Source organism: Malus domestica, chromosome 02 (genome assembly GCF_042453785.1).
Source record: "Malus domestica chromosome 02, GDT2T_hap1".
In the NCBI taxonomy this organism is placed as follows: Eukaryota; Viridiplantae; Streptophyta; class Magnoliopsida; order Rosales; family Rosaceae; genus Malus; species Malus domestica.
This window is the reverse complement of record NC_091662.1, coordinates 7495132-7509830: the sequence shown is the minus strand read 5'-3', so window position 1 is coordinate 7509830 and position 14699 is coordinate 7495132. Positions and strand designations below refer to the sequence as shown.

The window sequence follows — 14699 nt, the reverse complement described above, 5'->3', positions numbered from 1 at the left end:
TACTGCGTCCATGTCAGATAATGTATGCGATCGCGATATCAATGTGACAAAGTCGAGGGTGAGAAACGCTCAATGCAACCTCCAATCTTCAACGATTACCGAATTTTATTTATTTTTTATTTTTTTGAAAATCAGCAGTGTTTCATTGAAAGACCAAATGGTCGAAGAGATATACACAGAAGAGAGATCAGGAGGTTCTTCAGACCAAGACCAAAAAACCATTACAAAGAAGTGTCGAGCGGGCTAGAAAGTGCGCTACTTCATTCGCTTTGCGGCATATATGGGCGATGAGGTTGAGGGATTGATCGCCGAAATGAGGCATTCTCTAACCCTAGAGAAAGATAAACAACAAATTCATAGTCCTGCTAAGTTCATAAACATATAAACATGATGGAGCTCCAGCATTAGCCCCACACTTTTAAATTAGCAATACATGGTCACCAAATCTTTGTACACTAAAACACAAAATACATTTCATAGAACTTCCCTAGTTTTGAATCATTTCAAGGAGAGACAAAAACTCAAACCTCAACAAACCTAACCCAAAAACAAGCAAACCAAAATTTTAAGGAAAACTAATGAAAAGGGCATGAAAACTTTGAGTTTTAATGATAAGGACAAAATAAAGGGTAAAATGAATAGTACCAAAATTGACTTTTTAGTGTAAAAATGTGGTATTTCGTTAAAGTGAACAGTACTGGGAGCTTTTCGTTAAAGTTCCCAAATTTTAAAATTCCAACCATGGCCTCAATAGACTTTGTTGATGCACAAAATGAGGGAGGACTTTGGTGCAACAGAAAATGTTAAGTTTGTGACCTTCGCTAGATTGCTCCGGTCACTAGTGTGGATAAGTATGTAAATGGATAGAGATAGGGAAACAAACACAAGATGTACGTGGTTCACTCAGATTGGCTACGTCCACAGAGTAGAGGAGTTCTCATTAATTGTGAAGGTTTACACAAGTACATAGGTTCAAGCTCTCCTTTAGTGAGTACAAGTGAATGATTTAGTACAAATGACATTACGAAATATTGTGGGAGAATGATCTCCTTTTATAGAAGAGTTTCTCGCTTTATTCTGACATTGACACGTGTCGTGTTGTGATTGGCTTCTGATGTTGACACGTGTCGCGCTGTGATTGGTTTCTGATATCGACACGTGTTGCACTGTGATTGGCCTCCTGGTTGTAGGGAAACTCTTCTGGGTCCTTGATAGTATAACGTTGACCGGTGATCAGTAGTTTCGGGATTGGTCAAGTATGGTACAAACAGTGCTCCCCTAAGTTCCCGAATGAGGGAAGCTTCTCGGTTGGGGACTTGCAAGATCCAAGCCGCTGAGTAATCACGAAACTTCTAAGCACCGAAGTGTGGTATCGTCTTCACTTGCCTTATCTGTCTCATATGTAGATGTGGCATCTTCTCTGGAAGTACTCTTCCTCCATCCAGGGGTGGTATCTTTAATCGGTGAAGATGCACAAGGTAATGTATTAATTTCACTTGAAGCTTACTTGTAGTTTCAGGCTTGGTCAAGCGCGATACAAACCATGTAGTAGGAGTCCCCCAAGTCGCCGAGCTAGGAGATCTGCCAAAAGAGGTGACAGACAAGGTAATCAATCAGAGCTCCAAGCAATCAGTCCCAGATTAGAAGTTTGATTTCGAGTTCCGGCTGATTGTTCTCATTCTCCTTATCTTGCAGGCAGCATGAAGGATAAATAGAAGAAAAATGAGAAGAGATGATATAAGATACTTTTGCTTTTGAAGAAGTAACTTTCCACAGGCTTATTCTTGAACTGGGCTGAAGGGTTTTCTAGTTTCCTCAAGAGTATAAGGCCGACTCAAGAATTTGAGGGTCAAAACAAGTCCATCAAATCAAGAGTGCGTTCGACCTTGATGATATGAGATACTTTTGCTGTTGACAAAGTAATAGATGAATCGGCACGTGTTCTGTTGCGCTTGTCTCCATATGCTTCCTTGTATCTTTCTCACTTACCCTATCTGTTCTTCAGGCAGATGTGGTATCTTTTCTGGAAGCATAAGATGTTGAAGATGAGTACTCGAGAGCAATGCCAAGTAAGTAATCAGGTAAGGAGCTCCAGATAGTCAGTTCCTGACTGGAAGCTTGATTCCAAGTGCTGACTGATTGCTCTCTTTCTCATTGTTTTGTAGGTAAGAACAAGGCAAAAGGAAAAGATAGGGAAAAAACATGATATGAGATACTCTAACTTTTAACCCTGATGATATGAGATACTCTGGCTCTGGTGTGGCTTGTTTGCAGAGGTATTATCGAGGGGAAAATAAGCTGAGTATTTTGAGAGACTCTACTGAGAGTGCCCTCTCGGATGTGATGAAAAGTTGAGCATTTTTTTATTTGCAACTTTGCCTGGCTATGGAGGATGAAGGTCGACATATATAGGAATTGTCCTAACAGCGAGTAGTAACGCTGTTCCTTTACCTTTCTCGGTCATAGCAATGTAGTGGGAACCGTAAGATTCACGTGTTTTAACTTTGTCAAAGCACTTTGAAAAAGTGGTATGTGGTATCTGGAAAGCTGATGTTGCATGTGAAGATTGCAGATAAGCTTTATCCAAGGAAATCTGGCTCTCAAAGTTTAGAGAGTGGTGCCTCTTCGGTTTTCGAACAAGCAATCCAGTTGGGGATCTGACTCTCGAGATTCGGAGAACGGTGCCTCTTTGATTTTTAAGAAAGTAATCTTGTTGGGAGTCTGGCTCTTGAGATTCGGAGAGTGGTGCCTCTTCGATTTTTGAGAAAGCAATCTTATTGGGAGTCTGGCTTTCGAGATTCGGAGAGCGGTGCCTCTTCGATTTTTGAGAAAGCAATCTTATTGGGAGTCTGGCTTTCGAGATTCGGAGAGCGATGCCTCTTTAATTTTTGAGAAACAAATCATGTTGGGAGTTTGGCTCTCGAGATTTGGAAAGCTGTGCCTCTTCGATTTTTGAAAAAGTAACCCTGTTGTGAGTCTGGCTCTCGAGAGTTGGATAGCGGTGACTCTTCCATTTTTGAGAAAGCAATCCTGGTGAGAGTTTGGCTCTCGAGATTCAGGGAGTGGTGACTCTTCGATTTTTGAGCAAGTAATCATGTTGGGAGTGTTTTCTCGATGTGAGTAAAGATTGGGCATTTTTGTCAGTGTGCCTTGCCACGGAGCACGGATGTTGACACACATAGGGACTTTCCAGTTATCAAGCAGTGGTGTTGTTCCTTTACCTTTGTGGGTAATAGTAGGGTAGTTGGACCTTCAAAATTTATGTGTCTAAACTTTGTCAGAGATCTTTGGTAAAGTTATATGTGGTACCTGATGAGCTGATGTTGCGTGTGGAGAATAATGCCTCTTTGAAATCCGAAGAGTGGTGCCTCTTCGATTTTTGAACCAACGACCCTGTTGTCCTTTCTTTTATAGGGGCACCAATTGTGTGCAAGAAGTACGTTCAGAGAGTTATTGCTTGTAGGCATTTCCCCCTTATTTTCGTACTTCAGAGATTTATTGGACCTTATTTCTCCTTCATCATTTCTAGAAATGTCTGGCTCATCCGACCGTCGTTTTGACTCGAACTTTGGTGAAGAGGCAGCCATGCCTCTTCATGACAACATATAGTGCCCATCCTTCTTATCCCCTACTGGTCCTCTTACCGTTGGGGACTCTGTGATGAAGAATGATATGACTGCTGCGGTGGTGGTCAGGAACCTTCTCACTCCCGAAGATAACAGACTACTTTCTAAACGGTCTGATTAGTTGGCTGTTAAGGATTCTCTGACTCTCAGTGTTCAGTGTGCAGGTTCTGTGTCTAATATGGCCCAACGCCTATTTGCTCGAACCCGCCAGGTTGAATCATTGGCAGCTGAAGTGATAAGTCTCAAACAGGATATTAGAGGGCTCAAGTATGAGAATAACAGTTGCACAGGCTCGCACATGACTATGCTACAAACATGAAGAGGAAGCTTGACCAAATGCAGGAATCTGATGGTCAGATTTTACTTGATCATCAGAGGTTTGTGGGTTTGTTCCAAAGGCATTTATTGCCTTCGTCTTCTGGGGTTGTACTGCGTAATGAAGTTCCAAATGATCAACCTCTGATGCCTCCTCCTTCTGGGGTTCTGTCCAGTACTGAGGCTCTGAATGATCACCCTTCGGTGCCTTCCCTTTCTGAGGCTCTGTCGACTGCTGAGACTTCTCCTAAGCAACCTTTGTGAAGGCTCCATCTTGTTTGTTTATTTTGACTCATGTATATGTACATATTTGTAACTTATCAGATATATCAATAAATAAGCTTTGCTTCATTTCAACGTATTGTGTTAAATACACCAAAGCCTTATTCTCTAAGTTCTTTGATTTTTTTTCTTTTGTTGAAGCTTGTATGTTGAAGCTTTGTGAGTGAAACATGTAGGTTGAGGTAGTGTTCCCTTAATTTCCAGAGTGAGGAAAACTTTTCGGTTGGAGACTTGAAAAATCCAAGTCACTGAGTGGTTATGAGACTTCCGAGTATCAAGGTGCAGTAGCATATGGTAGGAGTCCCCCAAGTCTTCAGTCGATGGAGTTGACGAAGGAGATGTCTTGCTATTAGCCAAGTTTCTAAAGTAACAAAACTTCACCATTTTCCTTTCTAAGTGGTAGCCTGAAACTCCTCATTCATATATATTTGTTATGAAAGTTATTAGGCCCAAAGAAGAGGAGGCCTAGGAAAATTTTTGGTCGGATTTACGTTGTTCCAAGACCTCCGGTTTTGTGCATCAACATTTGGCCCCGTTTATGGGAAACGACACGAAAAGCTATGTCGGTTCTCTTTCATTTTTTTTTCATTAAACCCCTACGTCAATTTGCAGAAACTAAGAATCTCCCTCATTGAGCTGTTTCGGAAAAACCTTCGCAGATCTCTCTCTCTCATCATCCACTCTACATTGAAAATCCAAAACTCGACCCAATTTAGGCCTTGAATATGACCTTACGGCTCACATATCCCAGATTCGTTATTGAGTTTTGCAAGTGGACAATAAGCACCCTTTGGGCAAGGGAGCATGTAAGTAAAACCTCGCGCTGCAGCCCAACAACCTTGTAGAAGCCTCTAGAACTCTAAAAAATAACACCATAAAAGCCTCGTCTCCCTCACTCTCACTTTTCCCTAATTTTCTTCAATCTCAGAATCTTGTAATACGCTTTCAAATCGTTGAATTTTTCATCTCGCGCTTTCGAGAAAATGGACGAGGACTTCGATATGCTAGGGGCGGAGGATATGAACGAGGACTTTGATTTCCCCGACGAGGGGCCAGTCCTGAAGGTCGGTGAGGAGAAGGAGATCGGCCACCAAGGATTGAAGAAGAAGCTCCTAAAGGAAGGGGAAGGCTGGGACACTTCCAATAATGGCAATGAAGTTGAAGTTCATTATACTGGGACATTGCTGGACGGGACTCAGTTCGATTCGAGTCGCGACGGGGGGACTCCATTCAAGTTCACTCTAGGACAAGGTGAAGGCTTTTTGTTACCTTTTCAACTGCAATTTGATGAAATTAATGAGCTCTGCACTGTTGGGGGAATGCTATTTTCACTTGCATATTATGGGCTCTGCACTGTTGGGGGAATGCTCAGTGCTGGCGCTACCCATCTCGTAATCACGCATCTCGATGTCTTGAAAGATAATATGCAGATCTCAGTTGCTGGACGAAATCACTCTGACGCCACCATCACTGAGTGTTGAGCAGCTGAGTCGACTGCATGGGTGGGTATGAGACTGATCGAGTTGAGGAGGACCGAGGCATCCAAAGAGGTTGCTAACACGTTTGCCAGGTTCTTGTTTCACGGTTTCCACGACCAGATCTCCGGCTGTTTGGTTCGGCAGTGCATCTGCAATCTGCAAAGTAAAGCAAAGTAAAGAAAAGAACTTTACTTTTGTCTGCCATCTGCAAAGAAGAAAGCAAAAAGAGAGAAGAGAATAAAATCTAAGAGATTGGGATTTGACTGAGCACATGCATGACAGCAGCGCAAAGACAGAGACAGAGAAAGAGGTGCGGTGGAAAAGAAAAAGCAGAAAAGCAAAAGTAAGAAAAAGAAAAATGATGTCTGGAGAAAAGCAGAAACAAAAAGTAGAAAGCAACATAAGATAAAAAGAAGCAGACATAATTGCGGTGGTAATGACATGCAGAAAAGGGAGTTATGAGTGTGACCCATTGAGCAGAGGGTCAGATTTATTTTTGAATGATGTGAGTTATTTTTCTTATCTTTCGGAGACATCTGTATAACCCTATCAGAAGGTAAAAAAAAAAAAAAAACAGCAAGCCCAAAATAATGGGCTGGAATGTTATGTGGAGGGCCAAGACCCATATGCCCAAAAGAGCCAGACCCTATGGCTACAAATTTATTTGACACCCTGCCACTATTATCACCAACCGGGTAATCAAAAGTACATCGAGTACTCCAAATTTATTCGGCACCCTGCCGCTATTATCACAAATCAGGTGATCAGAAGTACGTCCAGTACCTCAAAATTATTCGGCAGCTTGCCGCTATTATCACTAACCAGGTGATCAAAAGTACGTCCAATACTTCAAAAAATATACATGAGCATCACTCATGTCAATCATACATAAACATTCATGAGTATCACTTATGTCAATCATACATAAACATTCATGACCATCGTTCATGTCAACATTCATGAGCATCACTCATGTTAACATCCATGAGCATCACTCATGTCAATCAACGTAAACATTCATGAGCATCACTCATGTTAATCAGCTTCGAAAGCTTCATTTACAGAGTTCCAGCTTCAAAGCTTCACTTTAAAAGTTTCACCTACAAAGCTTCAGTGCATGGTCTATAAAGACCACCTCCGAACAACTGCCACTTCGGCCCATACATGGATTGAATTTGAAGTCTCCAGCCAACAGTCTCTCTTGACTGAAGACTTAAGGGAATACACTATCTACCACATATTGGGCTTCCACAACTGGGCCTTATGAAAAATACTCGAGGGACTTAACCCATTATTCATGTATTGAGGAGTGAGCCCTTATTTTATAAAAGGGACTCCCTCACTTTCATTAGAGAGCATCCATTATTCATGTATTGAGGAGCGAACCCTTATTTTATAAAAGGGACTCCCTTACTTTCATTAGAGAGCACCCATTATTCATGTACTGAGGAGTGAGCCCTTATTTTATAAAAAGGGACTTCTTCACCATCATTAGAGAGCATCGCTGCCTGCTGAGCAACCGCCTCGCCGCGAGCATCAACTCTAGCCCATTATTCATATACTGAGGAGCGAGCCCTTATTTTATAAAAGGGACTCTGTCACCATCATTTGAGAGCATCGCCGCCTGCTGAGCAATCGCCTCGCCGCGAGCATCAACGCCAGCCCATTATTCATGTATTGAGGAGCGAGCCCTTATTTTATAAAAGGGACTCCCTCACCATCATTAGAGAGCATCGCCGCCTGCTGAGTAACCGCCTCGCCGCGAGCATCAACTCTAGCCCATCATTTATGTATTGAGGAGTAAGCCCTTAGTCTATAAAAGGGACTCCCTCACCTTTAACACCACAAGCCGAACCAACCAAGGCAACATAAGCCACAAGCAGAGCAGCTTCGCAACATGTGCTACTTCTGGTTGAGCATCATTTCAGATTGGGCATCGCCTCATATCGAGTATCAGTTCTAGATGACATCTAGTTACTTCGGCTCACACATGGACTGAATTTCAAGTCTCCAGCCAAAAGACTCTTTTGACTGAAGACTTGAGGGACTACTATTTATACCATACTTAGGGCCTTCGTATTTAGACCTCGTATAAATACTCGAGGGACTCAAATGTAATTGTGTAATAAATGAAGGGGCAAATATGTAAAAAGGGGAGGAGCCCTTAGTCTATAAAAGGGCTTCCTCACCCTCATATTGAGAGCCTTACATCCCCTAAACAGAAGCTCTCTCTCCCTCACAATCCTCTCACAAACAGAGAAATACAATATCAGTGTGGACGTAGCCCAAACATTGGGGTGAACCACGATACATTTTGTGTTCTTTACTTTCTTGCAGATTCATGGTCAGATTTACGTTGTTCCAAGACCTCCGGTTTTGTGCATAATAGACTTGTTAGTTAACCAGGCCAAAACTATAAAGTGACACCATCTATAAAAACTTCAAACTGATTTTAGATCCGTAAAAATTAATTTCTTATTTCTGAACGATCAGTTTCACAATTCATTCACTTTTGCAAGATTACTTTCAAATTTTATTTGCACTTCTATTAGATCAGTTTCAAAATTTCTATAAGATCAAATTTAAAATTCCAACACTTTGAAAAGATCAGTTTCGAAATTTTCAATACTAGTAGAGATAATGATGTAGGAAGAGGAATAGAGAGAAGTACGAAGAGAGAAGAGAAAGAAAAATACAAAGAAGAAGGTGGAGAGAGAGAAAGAGAGACATGGGTAGAATGGAGAAGGAAGAGAGATAGAAATGGACCAAGAAGAAAAAAAAGGACATAAAACTAAAACGTATAAATAAGAATATAGAGATTTAGAGTAAAATTGTTAACGAAAAAGCAATTAAAAAATAATCATGACATCGCATATCACGTGAATAAGTTTAATCTCTCTCTCAGATAAATAAAAAACTTAGTCTCTCTTAAAAAATATATAGTCTTATATAAATTACATGTTAACAAAATCTCTCCCCCCCCAAAAAAAAATAATGTAATTTTTTATCACAAAATAAAATCATAACAGTAACGTAATTTTGTATAAACGAAATTTTTCCTTCACCCACCCACATTAACCTAACATATATCTAAATTTTTAAACTTGTTTCCATTTCTCTCTTTCACATTTCTCCATAACTTCTCTACCTTCTCTATATTTTCTAAAAAAAAAACTCTTGTATATTTACGCTCACATCTTGTTTCATCTACTGTAGCTCTAATATTAGAAAGTCAGAATACAACTTTGGTGTTTCAAGGCTTCACCAAAAATAATTGGACTAAAATAACCCTCAAACAAAAAATCTAAAACTAAATCTCTAATATTAGAAAGCCAGAAGACAACTTTAGTGTCTCAAGGCTTCACCAAAAATAATTGGACTAAAATAACCCTCACATAAAAAAATCTAAGGGGGGTGTAGTCAAACTTGGATTTGAGAGGATTTTAAAAGACTTTAAAATCCTTTAGTCAATTAAAAATTTTTAAAGGATTTTAGAATCCATTAAATCTAGGTGTAGTCAATTAAAAGATTTTAGAATCCATCTAAATCTAAGTGTATTCAAAACATTAAGATTTTAAACGATTTTAAAAAGTTTGTGGATTTTGTGGGGTTTGAAAGCAAAAAGTATATATAACCAAAACTAAAAAGAATCCAACCTCACCCCCTAGGATTTCAAATCCTTCCCCCGCAATCCACCACAATCCATTCAAATTCTTTAAAATCCATATGAATTTTGTAGGAGTCTTTATTCATCTTAAATCCTATCAAATCTATCACTTTTAAAATCCTTTAAAATCTTAGGGGGGTGCAGTCAAATCCTTTAAAATCTTAGGGGGGTGCAGTCAAATCCTTTAAAATCCTTTAAAATCTTAGCGGGGGTATAGTCAAACTTGGATTTGAGAGGATTTCAAAAGACTTTAAAATCCTAGTGTAGTCAATTAAAAGATTTTAAAGGATTTTAGAATCTATTAAAATCTAGGTGTAGTCAATTAAAGGATTTTAGAATCCATTAAAATCTAGGTGTAGTCAATTAAAAGATTTTAAAGGATTTTAAAATCCATCCAAATCTAAGTGTATTCAAATTTTGGAGGATTTATATAAGTTGTGGATTTTAAAGGATTTCTAAGGATTTCTATATGTAACCAAGGCTAAAAAGAATCCAACTTCACCCCCTAGGATTTCAAATCCTTCCATCACAATCCACCAAAATCTACAAACTATGCGTTCAAATCCATATGAATTTTGTAGGAATCTTTAATCCTCTTAAATCCTATCAAATCTATCACTTTTAAAATCCTTTAAAATCTTAGTTTGACTACACCCTCCTTATATTTGGATGGATTTTAAAATCCTTTAAAATCTTTTAATTGACTACATCTAGATTTTAATGGATTCTAAAATCCTTTAATTGACTACACCTAGATTTTAATGGATTCTAAAATCCTTTAAAATCTTTTAATTGACTACACTAGGATTTTAAAGTCTTTTAAAATCCTCTCAAATCCAAGTTTGACTACACCCCACCTTAGATTTTAAAGGATTTTAAAGGATTTTAAAAGTGATAGATTTGATAGGATAAGATGATTAAAGACTCCTACAAAATTCATATGGATTTTAAAGAATTTGAATGGATTGTGGTGGATTGTGGGGGAAGGATTTGACATCCTAGGGGGTGAGGTTGAATTCTTTTTAATTTTGGTTATATATACTTTTTGCTTTCAAATCCCACAAAATCCACAACTTTTTAAAATCGTCTAAAATCTTAATGATTTGAATACACTTAGATTTGGATTGATTCTAAAATCCTTTAAAATCTTTTAATTGACTATGCCTATATTTGAATGGATTCTAAAATCTTTTAATTGACTACACCTAGATTTTAATAGATTCTAAAATCCTTTAAAAATTTTTAATTGACTATACTAGGATTTTAAAGTCTTTTAAAATCCTCTCAAATCCAAGTTTGACTACACCCCCTAAGTGTATTCAAATTTTGGAGGATTTCTATAAGTTGTGGATTTTAAAGGATTTCTAAGGATTTCTATATGTAACCAAGGTTAAAAAGAATCCAACTTCACCCTCTAGGATTTCAAATCCTTCCATCACAATCCACCAAAATCTACAAACTATCCATTCAAATCCATATGAATTTTGTAGGAATATTTAATCCTCTTAAATCCTATCAAATCTATCCCTTTTAAAATCCTTTAAAATCTTACTTTGACTACACTCCTTAGTTTGACTACACCCCTATAAAACTGAATGAAAATAATGCAATCAAAACAACAGGGGTATTTTTGTAAAAAAAAACATAAATTTATAATTCATTTTATTGAAAAAAAAATCAAGATTAAAAAAAAAAGAATGTGGTAAACCCTCAAATAGAGGACGAAAGATAAACTGCTAAAGCTAGAGATAGAAGCAATTTTCTGCAACGATTCCCCGTTCTGCAGGGGCGATTGGAAACCGCTGTACGTTTCCACAAATTTCTCCGATTTCATATCCCTTTTTAATCAAATTTCCTCGGTTTTCCAAAATCTCATCGTCTCTCAAGATTATGTTTTCAACTTCTAGAAACAAAAAGGTAAACCATCGTCTCTGAATTGTATGCATGTCGGCCTTGCAAACGATCATTTGCTCAAATTTCATTTTGTTTCTAATTAATTTTGAATGGGTGATAAGCTTCTTGCTCAAACCTTCAGTGTTGCACCTCTTGCAGGATGCAAGCTCATCAGAAAAGACAAGGTACATCACATGATTCAGGTTCTTCTGAACCATTGTATGTGATTTTGTCATTGTTGGCTTTTGAAGATTATGTTTTTTTAAATCTGGCTTTTGAAGATTATGTTTTTTAAATCCTGAATATTTTGTGTATATAGATTCTCCAATATTTCTTATTATTTAACGTTTTCTTTTCCAGGTATGTTGCCTGTTGCCATGCTTCCTTTGTTTCAGATGAGAGTCGACTCAATTAGTAAGCCATTTGTTTCGATCTTTTGTCTCTATGATTTGCCCTCACGAATTTACATTATTCTCCCAATAGGTAAGACTAGAACTGTTACTCCTTGCATACTATAGAACTAACCTGACATTTTTGAGTGTTCAACATTATTTGTTTAGGGAGCATATTGTTGAGAAATCGTATTTATGAGGAAGGTGTGTTCATTGAGTTTGTAGTTTTTAGAGAGCATATGTCTGGGATGAAGGAAGAAATTAGGAAGAGACTGACTAATTGTAAGGATGGTTGAAGGGCTTAAACTGAGATTTCCTACATGAGTCCAGAGGAATTCTAAAAGACCAAGAACAAGCTCTTCTCCATTTGGAGAGCATTCAACTTCAAGGAAAAAATTTACTTATTCTGCTGTGAAATAGTAAGATGAGGTTTACCGTGTGTTAAGTGTTCTATTGTGATGATAAAATTTCTTTTGTGAAGTTAACTGAGTTTTATTCCTCTTTTCTTTCCATAATTTTCGATTGGTCCTATTTTTTATGATACTTTTTTTTCTTTTTCTCCTTACTATTAAATGTTGCTTGACCTCTATATTGAGACTAGTTTTCATGATTTTTTATTCCTCTCAGTCAAACATATATCGAACGAACAAGGCTGTGGTGGTGGGAATAATCGTTCTAAGGTATGTATTTTAGTTTGATAGTATGTATTTCATTTACTCTTTGTCACCGATGCTTATTTGTTTTTTGCAAAATACTTTGTCAACAAACAAAGTACAATAGAAGAAATTTTTTACTAGAGATGCAAATCTACACAATTGCCAAATGTAAAGGAGAAAGAGGATTATGATAAAAACCACACATGACGGATTGACTAAATAGATTAACCTATAAAATATTAGGGTATAATATTAAAAATTAAATTGTCTTTTTTATGCTATTCACTTTTGAATCGTCCAAAAAAGATTTCTCAACAGTCTATTCATCATTTTTCTCCCAATGAGTTGCTCATAGTTTTAAATCAAAATTGGTGGAATGGTGCGTTGTTTTAGTTCCATAATCCATTTGAAAATCTTTTTCTTCTTTTGCAGAGTGTTGGACATCAATCACGCCAAGATTTTGTGGAACTATATATGGGGTTTTGCTTGCCAATGTTTGAAAAACGATCATGCGCTAGCTTTTGGGGTACAGATTACAGGACAAAACGATATGAGTTCATGATATATTTTGTTGTCAAGTGTATCAAGGTCGATTGAAGTTCTTGAATTGTTTTTACACTTTTTATTTAGTTTTTAGTTGCGACTACAGTATAAGGATCTTCTATGTTATTTATTACTTTTTTTTTTTACATATTCTAGATAAAATACTTTAAATTCATGCCTGTATTATTAGAGTTGATAATCACCTTTATTTAATGTTTCTATACATTGAACCAATCCTCGCATATAAATACATTTAAAATGTGTAAATCGCACGTAGCGCCGTGATTAAAAAATGTCTATGCGTGCCGGCTAGTATATATTAACCAAGAAAAAAACAAATTCTCCAGCTCTCGAACTTGTCGAGAGCTCCAACTTGTCACGCTCTCTCCCATGGCTTTTCCGTCGATTTTGATATGAGCTAGAGGTTAGAAGCTACGATTTCAGAGATATTCTACTTTCAATACAATTTTGACTCGTTTCCCACTAGTCCAGTCTGAATTCGATCTGCAGAGGACTCTGTTAGGGTTTTGGTTTCTTATGATTGGATAGAATTGTTTTGATTCGCTTTTTTTTTTCTTTTCATTTTTCTGAATTTGTTTTTTATTTCGTTTTCGAAGAACTGATTGGGTTGATTTCATGAATAATTTGTATTTCTATGATTTCAGAGATTTGAGGCTGGGATTTCGAATATTGGAGCTTCGAGTACAGAAGTTTGAGACTGCGATTTTGAATATTGGAGGCTACGATTTCATAATTTTGAGGCTGCGATTTCTGGTTGTTAATATGTAAGTCACAAATCTAAATTCTCTATCTCGAAGTTTCGTTTTAAGTTTCACATCATATAGAACCCCAGAAACTCACAAATTGCCTTGTTTTAGTTCGTTTTCATTTTTTTATTTTTTCTCCTGGCCGATGAAAACCTCATTCTGCAGTTGCCCTAACGAATTTAATTTGGTTAGATTTACTGGACGGTGTCTTGAAACATTTTTGGTTTTGGACAAAATTTTGTCTCCTGCCTTTTGTCTTTTATGGGTCATTTATTGTTCATAAAATCAACAACTGGTGGAGATAGAGAGGGAATTTAAGAGAGATGCTCTTGTTGTTACTTATAAATTAGAAAGTGAATGATTGATTTTAATACCATGGCTTTTCAGTTAATTGTATTTAAATGTATATGTGAAGGAGTTTTCTCACTTTAGATCATTGTGAACCCCAACTCGTGATTAAACAATAGTCCTACAAGTCTACCGTCTCTGCGTGAATGCTTGATTAATAAAGACAGGAACAGATGAGGAGTAGTTGCTTTAAATGTTCATCCAAATGATGTAGTTCTTTGATCACCTTGTAGAAATTTTGTACTTATAATCTCATTTCTCCTTGTAGGTTTATATATTCGAATAAAACCAAGTTTTTAGGTAATTAATTAGAATTTGAAGTATGTTTTCCTTCCATTGTTTGTTTGAACTAATTAGAATTTGGTTTTGTTAGTCGAGGGCTGTGGCTTACTCACTCACTCACAGTCACAGATATCTATAGGATACAAATGTGGTTTCTGTTTTTGTAATAACTAGCCACCTACAGATGAAATCTTTGTTTCTGCAGATTGAAAACTAATATTATATTACTGAGAAGACCAAATGTTGGAGAAGCTTTTCTCCATTGCTGGCATTTGAGGACCGAATTGGAAGTTCTTAGATGGTTGTTTGGAAGTCCGTTTGTAGACATCGAAATTTCGGTAAATAAATGTTGACCGATAAATCAAAGTTTCAACGCTCATGTATTACATAAATTTTACACGTAGCATGTGTCTAAACAAAAAATCGAAATTAGTTGGAAAAGTCATCAAA

At 37.3% G+C, this 14699-nt stretch overlaps 3 protein-coding genes and 1 long non-coding RNA gene across 13 annotated transcripts in view; 2 read left to right on the top strand and 2 right to left on the bottom strand.

Moving 5' to 3' along the window:
* Positions 1 to 14533, top strand: part of LOC139189147 (uncharacterized) — a 63433-nt gene extending 48900 nt beyond the window's left edge. The window contains exon 4 of the long non-coding RNA XR_011572720.1: positions 14455 to 14533. This is a non-coding gene — a long non-coding RNA (uncharacterized lncRNA). The remainder of the gene's footprint in view (positions 1 to 14454) is intronic.
* The window catches only part of LOC103451426 (uncharacterized), a 102770-nt gene that overhangs the window by 19767 nt on the left and 68304 nt on the right, over positions 1 to 14699 (bottom strand). The gene's annotated exons all lie outside the window — the stretch shown is intronic.
* The window catches only part of LOC103453840 (uncharacterized), a 111571-nt gene that overhangs the window by 47501 nt on the left and 49371 nt on the right, over positions 1 to 14699 (top strand). The gene's annotated exons all lie outside the window — the stretch shown is intronic.
* LOC103453800 (disease resistance protein RPV1-like) overlaps positions 1 to 14699 on the bottom strand; it is an 88414-nt gene that overhangs the window by 51913 nt on the left and 21802 nt on the right. The gene's annotated exons all lie outside the window — the stretch shown is intronic.